At 44.5% G+C, this 12726-nt stretch overlaps 1 protein-coding gene across 1 annotated transcript in view; it reads left to right on the plus strand.

Moving 5' to 3' along the window:
• The window catches only part of PAK3 (p21 (RAC1) activated kinase 3), a 272619-nt gene that overhangs the window by 38938 nt on the left and 220955 nt on the right, over positions 1 to 12726 (plus strand). The gene's annotated exons all lie outside the window — the stretch shown is intronic.

Genomic DNA, 12726 nt, shown 5'->3' on the forward strand with positions numbered 1-12726 from the left:
AGTAATCAAGACAGTTTGGTACTGGCACAAAAACAGAAATATAGATCAATGGAACAGGATAGAAAGCCCAGAGATAAGCCCACGCACATATGGTCACCTTATCTTTGATAAAGGAGGCAAGCATATACAGTGGAGAAAAGACACCCTCTTCAATAAGTGGTGCTGGGAAAATTGGACAGATACATGTAAAAGTATGAAATTAGAACACTCCCTGACACCATACACAAAAATAAACTCAAAATGGATTAAAGACCTAAGTGTAAGGCCAGACACTATCAAACTCTTAGAGGAAAACATAGGCAGAACACTCTATGACATAAATCACAGCAAGATTCTTTTTGACCCAGCTCCTAGAGAAATGGAAATAAAAACACAAATAAACAAATGGGACCTAATGAAACTTAAAAGCTTTTGCACAGCAAAGGAAACCATAAACAAGACCAAAAGACAACCCTCAGAATGGGAGAAAATATTTGCAAATGAAGCAACTGACAAAGGATTAATCTCCAAGATTTACAAGCAGCTCATGCAGCTCAATAACAAAAAAACGAACGACCCAATCCAAAAATGGGCAGAAGACCTAAATAGACATTTCTCCAAAGAAGATATACAGATTGCCAACAGACACATGAAAGAATGCTCAACATCATTAATCATTAGAGAAATGCAAATCAAAACTACAATGAGATATCATCTCACACCGGTCAGATTGGCCATCATCAAAAAATCTAGAGACAATAAATGCTGGAGAGGGTGTGGAGGAAAGGGAACACTCTTGCACTGTTGGTGGGAATGTAAATTGATACAGCCACTATGGAGAACAGTATGGAGGTTCCTTAAAAAACTACAAATAGAACTACCATACGACCCAGCAATCCCACTACTGGGCATATACCCTGAGAAAACCATAGTTCAAAAAGAGTCATGTACCAAAATGTTCATTGCAGCTCTATTTACAATAGCCAGGACATGGAAGCAACCTAAGTGTCCATCATCGGATGAATGGATAAAGAAGATGTGGCACATATATACAATGGAATATTACTCAGCCATAAAAAGAAATGAAATGGAGGTATTTGTAATGAGGTGGATGGAGTTAGAGTCTGTCATACAGAGTGAAGTAAGGCAGAAAGAGACAAACAAATACCGTATGCTAACACATATATATGGAATCTAAGGGAAAAAAAAAAAAAAGGCCATGAAGAACCTAGTGGCAAGATGGGAATAAAGACACAGACCTACTAGAGAATGGACTTGAGGATATGGGGAGGGGGAGGGGTGAGATGTGACAGGGTGAGAGAGTGTCATGGACATATATACACTACCAAATGTACAATAGATAGCTAGTGGGAAGCAGCCGCATAGCACAGGGAGATCAGCTCGGTGCTTTGTGACCACCTAGAGGGGTGGGATGGGGAGGGTGGGAGGGAGGGAGATGCAAGAGGGAAGAGATATGGGAACATATGTATATGTATAACTGATTCACTTTGTTATAAAGCAGAAACTAACACACCATTGTAAAGCAATTATACTTCAATAAAGATGTTTAAAAAAAAAAAAAGATTGACGCTGAGGGAATTCCCTGGCGGTCCAGTAGTTGAGATTCCATGCTTTCACTGCAGGGGGTGCGAGTTTGATCCCTGGTCAGGGAACTAAGATCCCACATGCCATACGGTGTGGCCAAAAATCAAATCAAAACAAAAACAAAAACAAAGAAAGAAACAAAAAGATTGACGGTGAATAGAGAGGTCAAGGCTAGAGCCAGAGATGTGGGAGTCATCACAATGGTTTTGGATACATCTGTTGTGAAGGGAAGACAGGCTGAAAATAGAGGGATGTTTCTGGGTCCAGCACAGCACACTCAACCGGCTATGAGTACTTGCTCTGACATCAGACAGGTGTGGGTTTAAAATCCTGGCTTTGCTCACTTCTAGCTGTGGGCCCTCAAACAAGTTCCTTCATGTCTCTGAGCCTCATTTTTTTTTCCAGCTATGAAATGGTGATACTCACCATACACGCCTTCCTTTGAGGGTTACATGAGCTAACCTATATAGAGCTCTTAGCCTAGTGCTTGGCACATGGTTGGAGCTGGAGAAATAGGAGCTGCAGGGAATTCCCCAGCAGTCCAGTGGTTAAGACTCTGTGCTTCCACTGCAGGAGGCACGGGTCCAATCCCTGGTCGGGGAACTAAGATTCCACATGCTGCGCAGCGCGGCCAAAAAAAAAAAAGCAAAGCAAAGCAACAATTGTTATCGATTGATATTTCCTTTCTCGTGCTTGTCTACATTAAGTGGCCTTCTCCTAAAAGGCCCATGCAGTTCAGGTCGCTATGGTTTGCTGGCTGAAATGAAGCAAAGCTACCACAGCATGGCGTCTTCTGCTTATGCGAGACAGGTCCACAACCTGTCACTGAAAAAGGCGGACTCCTTTCCTCTTCTGGCAAATTAAGAGCAAGGTGCAAGGGGCTCTAGGAAGTAAGAGTCAGAGCGGATGGAGCAAGGGCAGGCCCCAAAGACTTACTTGGATCACCATGTGTGATTCATTCTTCAGAAGCCTTCCCTAGGCCATCCCGGGAAAGGGATATTTGGAGGAAAGGGGTAGCATGATCTAGGGTGAAGGATGGGCACAGTGTACAAGGAGGCAATTTAATGAAAGGTATTTGGTGCCTAGATGGCCTGATACGTGTCTAGGGAGGAAGTGGGTTGTAAGGGAATGTGCGTGGCCCAGGAATGAGATCTGGCTTCATCTGCTGGCATTAATTCTCTCTATGGAAGATGCAGCTCTGGGCAGTACACTTCCAGCTTAATTCCCCCTCCCCTCTGCTGTAGCACTAATCGATCTGTAGTCGTCTTCTACTAGATGTTAATGCAATCAAAGAGATTGCAATGACCTTAAGATTTCCTGATTAATGCCCCCCCCCACGCCCCCAGTCAGCATTACTCTCTTGAATTTCTCAGTGCTTGGCTCATTTCTCAGCTCACTTGGCTCTGCTCCATCTTCCAAGTACCTTTTTCCTGTCCTGGGGAGAGGGTTTGGGTGAAGTGGTGGAGCTCTGGGCGGCTTCTCGGCAGCGACAGATGGAGAATCCCTGTCCTTGAATGAAGGTGTACTCCCCAAAGCGGAAGGTTTTTGGGTTTTGACAAAGAGCAATCTCAGAAAAAAGGGACATTGGGAAATGGTAAGTGTGAGCGTGTGTGTGTGTGTGTGTGTGCACGCGTGCATGCGTGCATGCACGAGAGAGGGAGAGAGAGAGAGAGAGAGAGAGAGATATTGATTGAGAGGTACCAGGAGCCTGTCAATAAATGAGGAATCTTGAGAAACTGGTAGGAACAAACTGAAATCATTATTTCATCTCAGGCCAAAGGAGGCACGAAAAGAAACATGCTGAGGCAAAGATAAGGAGCAGGGATTACTGATTTCAGTGAGAAGGAGCTTAAGATACAGAAACTGATAGATCAGCTTCTTAGGTGGGCAGCCGGAGTCAATGCAAACTGCCCAAAGCAGGACTTGTGATTTTTCTCCTACAATGTTCCTCTTCTTGTCAGTCCCATATAGTAAATGGCACTACAGTTACCCAGTTGCTTAAGTCAGACTCCTAGTCATTATCCTGAATGCCTCTTGTTCCCTCTTGCATCAAGTACTAGCCATCAGCAAATCTGCTGACCTGCCTTCAAAATATATCCTGAATTTGCCCACCTCTCACTACCTCCTCAGCTCTTACCTAGTGTGGGCCACCATCATCTCTCTTCTGGTCCACTCCTGCAGCCTCCCAACTGGTCTACTTGCTTCAACTCGATGCAAAGTGCTTTTGTGCATGGATGTTCAGGTTGTGTACTGCACAGGGGCACCATAGCTCTGGGTGTGCCATTTTTATCATAGATGCTTACTAACTTACATAAGAGGGTACAGATGGGTACAGACATTCTGGGCTTCTTGGCTTTAAGTCTGAGAGCAGAGGAAGAGAGCCTGCTCCTACATAAACCTATACCGGTACACACGGTCTTGTACAGACTCCAGAGAGCACACATTTGGTGGCACAAGTGGGCTCTGTCCCTCCCAAGCCCTGGGTGTCCCCCGAGTTCACTTCTCTCACTCACCACCCATTGCTCTCACATTCTAAAGCCCCATCCCTCCCACCCACAGTTGCCTCATCTTGGCGGGGGGGAGGCGGTGGAACAGTGGGGTGCAAAGTGCTGTTGATGGTACATTTTTCTAGGGACAAGAAATGCATAAGTAAGAAGAATGTGGGTGCACACAGCCAAGGCTGCTGCCTGCCGGGACTCTGGTAAACTCCCTTGGGCAGAACTTATAGTGGTTTAGGTTGTAGCCTAATTTTTGTGCTTTTAACTTGAAGAAGGGGTGTCTCTTTTGTAATCCACACAAAGACACTGTATCAGAGAGTGGCAGCCCTGCCCCCCAATGATCTCAAAGCTGTATAACCGTCAGCAAGAACTGAAACAAACATTTGAGTACATTGAGGGCTTCCCTGGTGGCGCAGTGGTTAAGAATCCGCCTGCCAATGCAGGGGACACAGGTTCAAACCCTGGTCCGGGAAGATCCCACATGCCGCGGAGCAACTAAGCCCGTGTGCCGCAACTACTGAAGCCCGCGCACCTAGAGCCCGCGCTCCACAACAAGAGAAGCCACCGCAATGAGAAGCCCGCACACCGCAACGAAGAGTAGCCCCCGCTCGCCGCAACTAGAGAAAGCCCACGCATAGCAACGAAGACCCAATGCAGCCAAAAATAAATAAAATAAAATAAATACATTTAAAAAAACCCTTCCATTTATTTCCCAATGTTCTTAGGATGAAGACAAAACTCCTTACCTGGCCTGTAAGGCTCTAATGATCTGGCCCCTGCCTTCCTCTGCAGCCTCATCTCATACCACCCTCTCCCATGCCCTACCCCCAACCCCAGGCATACTGGCTTTAGGACCCCAGATCATGCAAGCTCATCCCTGTACCATGCCCCCCCCCGCCCCCTTCTAGAGTGCTAACCCTATGAAGCAAGGACTTTATCTTATTCAGTATTACGTCATCACCTAGTACAGAGCTTGCCATGTAATAGGTGACCAATAAATATTTGCTGAGTGAATAAATAACAGGACAGGAACAGGAAAATGGGCCAACTTCGACCCACCCGAATGGCTCTAAGATGAACCTCAACTCAGCCCCATCGCTAGTGTGCTTTCAGATCCTCTGGTGAAATGAGATGGCCGGAAAATGCAGGCTGTTTAAACATCAGAAAGCTGAAAGACCGGTTTGGCCAGAAGGAATAATAATAGTCAGCATAACCGGCAGTTACTGAGGTATTAGCACGTGGTGGGGCATTGCTTTAGGCACTTTACTCATTTACTCTCCGCAATAACCTTCTGAGGTATCATTAGTATTATTCCCATTTGGCGATGAGCCGACCCAGGAGATTCAGTCACTTGATTCAAACGCAGGCAGTTTGAATGGAGTTTCTCTGCTGTACTGTGGAAGGGTGAGAATCCTCTAATTTCCTCTGGTTTCTTTCTTGAAATGCCCTGGGAGTGTTTCCCCGGTGCAGTCTCATCATCTTGAACCCAGCCCCGGGAAGCAGGTGGGAGAGGGTCACGTGCCGTGTTGGCAAGCAGCAGCAAATGCAGATCTAGTTAGCGTCCCCATGGGCAAGGAGCCACTTCGGTGATTGACAATATAAATTAAAAAGCTGAGATCTTTTCTCCTTTCTTGATATTGAAATCTATAAAACCATCAAATCCTACCTAAACCAGCCTCACCCAACTAAAAGGGAGTTGCAGTCACAAAGCAAATTTAACACCTCTTCCAATTTTTCTGACATCAAGTGGAGCGCTTCCACTGAGGTGATAATGGCATTAGTTTGAAGCTCTCCACGGCTGAAACCTCAGCTATTACAGGGCTAGATTGTACCCGGCGCCTTCACATGGGATGAGAAATTGACATGTGGGAAAGAGGCAACTGACCTGGTAGGTTTTGCAGCCTGACCACGAATAAAGAGAATAAAAAAAATAAAGCAAGGGACAGAAAAAGCAGAGTGATCCTCATCATTAAGGATGTTAGCCTGCTCATGGGCATAACAGAAATGTTTCTTTTTTCTTTATCCCACTTTTTTGGACCCTCTTTAACAAAAGACGGCTGTTTAAAACACAATTTGACATCAGTTTGCCCCTCCCTGCTCATAGCCTGTATCGCAAATTTGTGGGCTATATGGGGGGGTTTCCCCACATATTTTATCAGAATACTAGAACTAGAGAAAGGACCTAACAAGCCATTTGGTTCAACTCATTGACTTTATAGATGGGGAGACTGAGGCCAAGAGAAGGATGGCTTGCTTTTATTTTCACTAAGCGTGTGTGGGCGGGGTGGGGGGGGGGTAGATGATCCTTGGAAGCTGTTAAGGGGAGAGACAGAACAAACTGCATTGTGAAGGGGAAGGGGTGAAGAAAAATGTTAGTGTTTCATAAATAGCTAGTCATTTGTCACATAAATATATACACATTGCAAACAACACCCCTCTCTGTGGCAGAAAGAGAGGGGATGTTCTATACAGAGGGAGGACCTCAGCCAAGGAAGCTAAATGGGGGTCATTCATCCCTCCAACCTCTTTCTGCCATCGCACAGATTGGTCCAATCCACCACCTAGGTGTTCCGTGGGCTCACAGCATTTTGCTCGGCAGAGACTTCCAAACACTGCTTTGCTAGTGGCTGGTGGCATTTAACCTCTGTGGGAGGGATGGTGCCTTTGCCTTTCATCATGGAATCCATTATTTTTCTTTTTTCTTTGAAGCACAGTGCAGAGCCTTTTTTTTTTTTTTTTCAAATTGCACAGCAAAAATAGAAATGTAGCCAGCCCTAAGTACAGCCCTGTGGAGGAGGTTCAGGGCAACCGTCCCTCAGGCAGTGTGTATACAGAGTGTGCTCATTTCAGAAGTTGATGGTAAATCCTGTAGGGAGGGAGGCAGAAAGTACCAGCTCTTCTTCCTCTTCTGCCTTAAAGGGAGACAGACTTGAAAGAGGTGGAGCTGGGAACTCTGGAGAAAGCCAGCCCAAGTGCAGTCGTAGACCTTACCTGGGGAAGTCAGAGTGGACAGCTTAGCTCTGAACTTGCTGTGAGACCTTGGGTAAGTCACTTCCCGTCTTTGGGTCTCTGTTTTTTTTTTGTTTTTTTTTTTTTTTTTATTTTTGGCTGTGTTGGGTCTTCGTTTCTGTGCGAGGGCTTTCTCTAGTTGCGGTGAGCGGGGGCCAGTCTTCATCGCGGTGCATGGGCCTCTCACTATCGCGGCCTCTCTTGTTGCGGAGCACAGGCTCCAGACGCGCAGGCTCAGTAGTTGTGGCTCACGGGCCCAGTTGCTCCGCGGCATGTGGGATCTTCCCAGACGAGGGCTCGAACCCGTGTCCCCTGCATTGGCAGGCAGATTCTCAACCACTGCGCCACCAGGGAAGCCCTCTCTGGTTTTTTTATTCTGCCTCTTATGCCTCACAGGATATCTGAAAGGCATAACTGAGGAGAAAATAGACACACATATGCTTTGGAAACAGTAAAAACTCAATATAAGTGCAACCTATTATTGTTGTTGTTTTATGTCTGCTCCTTGCCTCTGGTGGTTGGACCATCTTGGTATAGAACATCTAGGACAGATCCACGGTCTCTGGAACAACAGAAGGGAGAGGGTGGGAGGGGTCAGTAAGAGTGGGAACAGAGCCCACATGAATCAGAGCCCCACCACTTTCTTAACCTCTCTGTGTCTTTCAAAGGCTCTCTGAACCTCAGTATTCTCATCTATAAAGTGGGGTTGTTGTGAGGATTTAAGTGAGTCAATGAATGGAAAGCTCTTATGCCAGCATCACTGGCATGAAGTAGGTGTTTGGTAATAATGACTGTTACTGATGTTATTTGCTTCTGTGTCCTGAGGAGAAATGTGATTCCTTAATGCCAGTGCATGGCTAGTCCTTGGTAAAAAAATATAGATTCCTGGGCCTCACCCTGAAGAAGTTCTGCTTCTGTAGGTTTGGAATGGAGCACAAGAGTATGTATTTAACAAAAACTCCATTGGTCTAGAGTAGTATTTTTCAAGCTGCCAATTATTACCCACTGCTCAGAAAATCAATTTAGTGGGTAGTGACCAGGATTTAAAAAAAAAAAAAAAAAAAGAATGGACTAGGAAATAACAGTGTGCACTGCACACAGTAAGGGTAAGGATTGCTTCAGGACATGTTTGTTGCATACATATATATACACACACACACATATATAATACATATTTCCGTGATGTGTGCTATATGAATGACAAATGTATTTCTTACTTTAGATCATAGTCCAAAATGTTGGAAAGACACTAGAGGATACTATCTTCCATCTGGAGACAATAGTATCCAGAGAAATTATCTGTCAAGTCCCAGCCCAGACAAGAAATGGCCAACAAGAGAATGGAGAAGGATCCATTTCTCCTCTCCCCATTTCTCCCATGCTATGCTTGGGTTGACAGAGTTGGTTGTTCTCTAATTAGAATGAGTTCTAATACTGTGTAATGGCCCTGGCCTGAGATGTAAGGGCAAGGTAGGGGTGTTGCTATAGGTATCAGGCTAATTGCATTGACCCCCATTAGACAGAAAATGCATCTGAGTAAACTGGGGTGTTTAGTTGCTATTGGTTAGCGAGCGCTTTGTAAACACGGTTTGCTCTGCTCCTTCTTTCAGACTTTGATACTTATTTGACCATTTGAAACTCTTTTGTTACTTTTGTGAAATCAAATAATAGACTTAAAACTCTGTTTCAATTCACAGGGAACAACATCAGTGTCTTTTTACTCCCCACTTGGTATGTTGAGGGTATTGGTACCCCTAAACCTTTCTCCCATGTGCCCCACCTAAAGGGAGCAGCTACTCCCGGACTCCAGCCCATTATGGTCCTGGGAATAGCTTACCTTGGCAGTGAGGCTTTCTCAGATCACCTTCTGTAAGCTGTAGGCCTTGCAGGATCCCCCTACCCCTACTACTTCAGAACTCCCTGTCTCCTTTATATTTTCTCTGTGGTACTTATCAAAACATAACATACTATATTGTAAGTAATAAACAGATGACAAAAATAACCCCATGTGTCCAGATCTTTTTTTCTCGAAAGATTGGAAATTGAAGTTTATGTGAGGTCTTCCACTTTTTAAATGTCGCTAGATCGTCTGATTTTTCTAGAGAGCTTGGAAATCTGAATATTTATGTACAATCTTCTGATTTTTGTGTTGCTTACCAGATGAAAAAATGTTTAAACACTATTTGGGCTGAAGAAAATATGTTCATGGCCCAGATTTGGGCTGTGGATCACTAGGCTAGATTGTAGCGGAACTGGATCTTGAACCAGCTTTCTTGCTTCCCAGGGCGCTCTCACATTCCCCCTGTGCCTGCTGGGCTGCCCCTCTTCTGCTGACGGTTGTGCCATGCTGGCCTGTGTAGAGGACAACATTCCGTTCAGTCCCGAGCGCCCTCCTCGCAGGGGATGTGACACAGCCATCACCACCCATCTGATAAGCACCAGGCACTTCTCACTCCACAGTGTGTGAATTTCCCTGCCTTCCCAATCTCAACAATGGATATTGCCTCTGGCGCTCTTTATTGCTTTTGCTCCAGTGATAGAATGAAGACAAGGCCTTTATAGGAATGTTATTAGCATTGCTCCCAGCCAGCGGTACCTTCCAGTAGAATCGGTGTGGTCTAGGGTAAAGAATCTGGGGCTTCAAGTCCAGAGGGCTGGGCTGAATTCTCAGATGTGTGACCTGAGACAACTTACTTAACCTCCCTGGCCTTCAATTTGCTTAACTGTAAAAATGAGAAAAATAAGATCTTGCCTCTCTGGGCTGCTATGAGGCAAAAGTGAGATAATATGTATGAAAGCTATTTGAAAAGAGAATATTTTACAACTGTGAGGGTATAGTATCATTTTGAAATCAGCAAAATATTTATTGAGCACCTACTATGGGCCAGCTAATAGACCAAGGAACTCAAGGCCTACCTGCCTCCATGAGCTCTAGTCTAACTCAGAAAAAGGGACATATGCGAGTGGAAAGAGAGTCAGCACTGCAAAGCCAGAGATGACCAGGCCGAATGAAATGTACAGACTGTATAATAAGAGAGATTGTGGTGGAAAGGGCTGATCACTGAAGGATTCCCGGAGGGAGTTGCATTTGAGCTGCGTTTGGGAAAAAAAATCGGTAGGATTGCGTTGGCAGAGGGAAGAAGAAGACATTCTAGGAAGGGACAACAGCACAGGTAAGGGCTGAAATTATGTGTGTTGGAGGCCTAATCTCCACGGAGTGGAGGGTTCAAGTAGTGACTAGCAGATGATCGCTTCTCCACTTGGCTGGAACGCAGAAGAGAAAATCCAACAAAGCGTGCTTCTTATGAAATCAAAACAGAGTCCAAATGGGGCAGTGGGCGTGTTTGATTACATTACAGGAGGGCCTAGTACTGTACAGTAGGTCATAATAATAGTTCCCACCTCATGGCGCTGTTCTGAGCATTGAAGGAGGTGATGTGTTTGAAACATTTAGCACGGGGCCTGATACATGATTAGTACTAAAGAAATGTTAGTTGTCATTATCATCATCATTTTTCATCTTACATTGATGTCAGGGGTTAATAACATGGGCTTTGAAGTCTGCCTGATATTAGTTGTGTTACCTTGGGCAAGGCATATCACCTCCCTGTTTCTCAGTTTCCTGGTCTTTAAAATGGGAATAATACTAGTGCCAACTGAAACAATAATAATAATAATAATAATACTAGTGCCAACTGAAAAGGGCTATTATGAGGATTAAATGAATTAATCCAAGTAAAGTGCGTATCACAATGCCTGGTACATGGAAAGCACTCAATAGATGTTAGCTATTACAATGACTATGGCCAGGTAATCATTAATGTAATATGGCTGCATAACAAAAAATTGGGGAAATTGAGAAACAGAAACAAAATCACCCTAAATCTTACTACTAAGATACAACTGCTTGCTATTATTTTGAGATCTGGTTCTTAAATCTGAAATGTCTTTTGTTGAGAAAATCAAGACTGCAGAAAATGGCACGGATTTTGGGATGCAGTGGTCACTTCATTAAATATTTAGTGAGCACCTACTATATGCTACTGATATTCCAGGGGCTGAGATTCAGCCAGAAACAGGACATGCATGATCCCTGCTTTTAGGGTACTTATAGCCCAATAGAGGGGGATAGGAAAACAAAATAAAAGTATAAAATAAGCAGTGGGTTTTGCCCACGTAGGCCTTGGACAACAATAAGCAAGAGGGGGCAGCCCCAGTAGTTCCTGCCCAGCTGTCCTTACCACTCTGTAGACCGCAGGGAGAGGGCTCATTGGTCCAGAGGAGGACATGGAGAATAGGAGAAAGATGTAATCTCTTAGAGCTGAAAGGGACCAGGTTAATGTGATTCTGCCACTGGGCATCTGTTCATCCAGCCTTGGCTTAAAATAACACTGTCTCACCAGCCTGCTCAGCCTCCTGCAGGACCCTCTCAAGATCAGAAAGCCTTTTTGACAGGTTTACTGAAAATCTGCCTCCTTGCTACCACTGGGTGGCAGTAGTCCTAATTCTGTCACACGAGCAACCCAGAATAAGTGCATACCTTCCATAGGAAAACATTTTTGAGATTTGAAAGCAGGTGGGAAGCCTCTCTATCCCTGGATGCCTCTCTTTTTTAGGCCCCATGTCTCTGGTCCCTTCGAGAGCCACTCCTGTTATGGGATGGTTTCCAGCCCCTTTGTCAATTTCGAGACCCTCCTCTGGAGGTGTTCCACTTTCTCAATGGTCCTCTTAAAGTGTGCTGCATAGGCTGGAACAGGAGACTCCAGGAGAAAACAGCAGAGATTGCAGTGTGACAATTATATTCTGGAATCTAAAAACCTTACTTTTTTTTTTAACATCTTTACTGGAGTATAATTGCTTTACAATGGTGTGTTAGTTTCTGCTGTATCGCAAAGTGAATCAGCTACACATATACATATATCCCCATATCTCCTCCCTCTTGCGTCTCCCTCCCACCCTCCTTATCCCACCCCTCTAGGTGGTCACAAGGCACCGAGCTGATCTCCCTGTGCTATGTGGCTGCTTCCCACTAGCTATCTATTTTACATTTGGTAGTGTATATATGTCTATGCCACTCTCTCACTTCGTCCCAGCTTCCCCTTCCCCTTCCCTGTGTCCTCGAGTCGATTCTCTCTGTCTGCGTCTTTATTCCTGTCCTGCCCCTAGGTTCTTCAGAACCATTTTTTTTTTTTAAGATTCATATATATGTGTTAGCATACGGTATTTGTTTTTCTCTTTCTGACTTACTTCACTCTGTATGACCATCCACCTCACTACAAATAACTCAATTTCGTTTCTTTTTATGGCTGAGTAATATTCCATTGTATATATGTGCCACATCTTCTTTATCCATTCATCTGTTGATGGACACTTAGGTTGCTTCCATGTCCTGGCTATTGTAAATAGAGCTGCAATGAACATTGTGGTACATGACTCTTTTTGAATTATTAGAAACCTTACTTTCATTAATTCAACCTAAAATTGTGCTCTGTTTTTAGCAGCTAAATAATTTAGCTACGTTAAACTGTTGGCTCAAATTATGCTATGGGTCAACTCGAACCCCTAGATCTTTTTTGAATTGTTTGTTTTTATGTGACCTGATGCTGAGCTATGCTTCCCTTATTTTGGCCTTACA

This window comes from Eubalaena glacialis, chromosome X (assembly GCF_028564815.1).
Source record: "Eubalaena glacialis isolate mEubGla1 chromosome X, mEubGla1.1.hap2.+ XY, whole genome shotgun sequence".
NCBI classification, from domain to species: Eukaryota; Metazoa; Chordata; class Mammalia; order Artiodactyla; family Balaenidae; genus Eubalaena; species Eubalaena glacialis.